Source organism: Myotis lucifugus, unplaced genomic scaffold (assembly GCF_000147115.1).
Source record: "Myotis lucifugus unplaced genomic scaffold, Myoluc2.0 scaffold_90, whole genome shotgun sequence".
Taxonomy (NCBI): domain Eukaryota; kingdom Metazoa; phylum Chordata; class Mammalia; order Chiroptera; family Vespertilionidae; genus Myotis; species Myotis lucifugus.
In genome coordinates this window covers 1,907,442-1,908,540 of record NW_005871138.1, presented here as the reverse complement: position 1 = coordinate 1,908,540, position 1,099 = coordinate 1,907,442, and the positions used below count along the sequence as shown (strand labels likewise).

General features: G+C 68.1%; 1 protein-coding gene across 1 annotated transcript in view; it reads right to left on the bottom strand.

The window, feature by feature from the left end:
- SULF2 (sulfatase 2) overlaps positions 1–276 on the bottom strand; it is a 94,948-nt gene extending 94,672 nt beyond the window's left edge. Inside the window, exon 1 of the mRNA XM_014458051.2 lies at positions 260–276. The gene's annotated coding sequence lies outside the window, so the exon portion shown is untranslated. The remainder of the gene's footprint in view (positions 1–259) is intronic.
- Positions 277–1,099: the final 823 nt, after the last annotated feature.

The window sequence follows — 1,099 nt, the reverse complement described above, 5'->3', positions numbered from 1 at the left end:
GCCCTCGCCAAAGTCCGGGTCCGCGCCCCGCCCCGCCCCGCCCCGCCCGGGCCAGTCTCACACCTCCCCGGCCGGCCGGCCGCGCGGCCCGAGCCAGCCCCTGGGCACGGCCCCCGCCGCCCGCCAGCCTGCGCGCCGGGGGAGGCGAGCGCGCGCCGGGGCGGGGAGCGCCAGACCGGGAGCCGCGAGCGGCGGGAGCTGGGGAACCGGGACCCCGCCGCGGCGCCCTCCCCGCGCTCCTGGCGCGGGAGCCCTTTACCTCTGGCAGGAGGGACGCGCGTCCCGGCCAGTCCGGCCCTGCTGCCCGCGGTGCACGGCCCCGGTCCCGAAGTCTGGCCCCGGACGGGGCAGCGGCGGAGAGCTGAGGTCCGGGCAGCTCCCGGCCTCCCGAAGTCGCGGGACCCGGCTGGCCGCGCTCCCGGCCTGGAGCGCGCACCCTCGCCGGGACACGGACGCACACTCACCCGACACACGCTCCCGCTCGCTTTCCGCGGGAGTTGAAACAGCTGTGAGATTCGCCCCGGAGCTGAAATGAGGGGAGACGCGAGCCAGAGCCGTGCGTGCGAGTGTGTGTGTGTGTGTGTGTGTGTGTGTGCAACCCACAAGCGAGGACGGGGGGCTTCGCTAATAAATCAGTGATCGCAATAAAGTCAGGAGGGCCATCGATCAGGTCCACCTCACCGCAAACGAAGAGAATCCTTGTCTCTTTTCCTTCTCCTGAGCTGGAGGGAGCCAAATGTCCCGCGGGGCTTGACACAGCCCCGCGGGGGCTCCCCTCGTAATGACACGTTAATAAATGTTTTCCTTTATCTGCTTCCACGAGGGCTCGCCTGGGTTTGAAAACACCCACCGCCTTTGCTGAAAGCCCCGAGCTCCCCTCTGACTACATACTTTTGCTTTTGGAGACGCGGGCTCGAGCCGGGCCTGCAGCTAGAGCGCAGGGCGAATGGCCCACGCGCCCGGGACCTTCCCACGCGCCCGGGAAGCTCCCCGAGACATTAACTTGAGCTCAAGTGAAAATAGCTGCGTTGCCCAGAAATGGTCCCGGAATAGGAAAGAATGGAGAAACGGGTTTCCTCCGAAAGGGGAGGAATTAGAC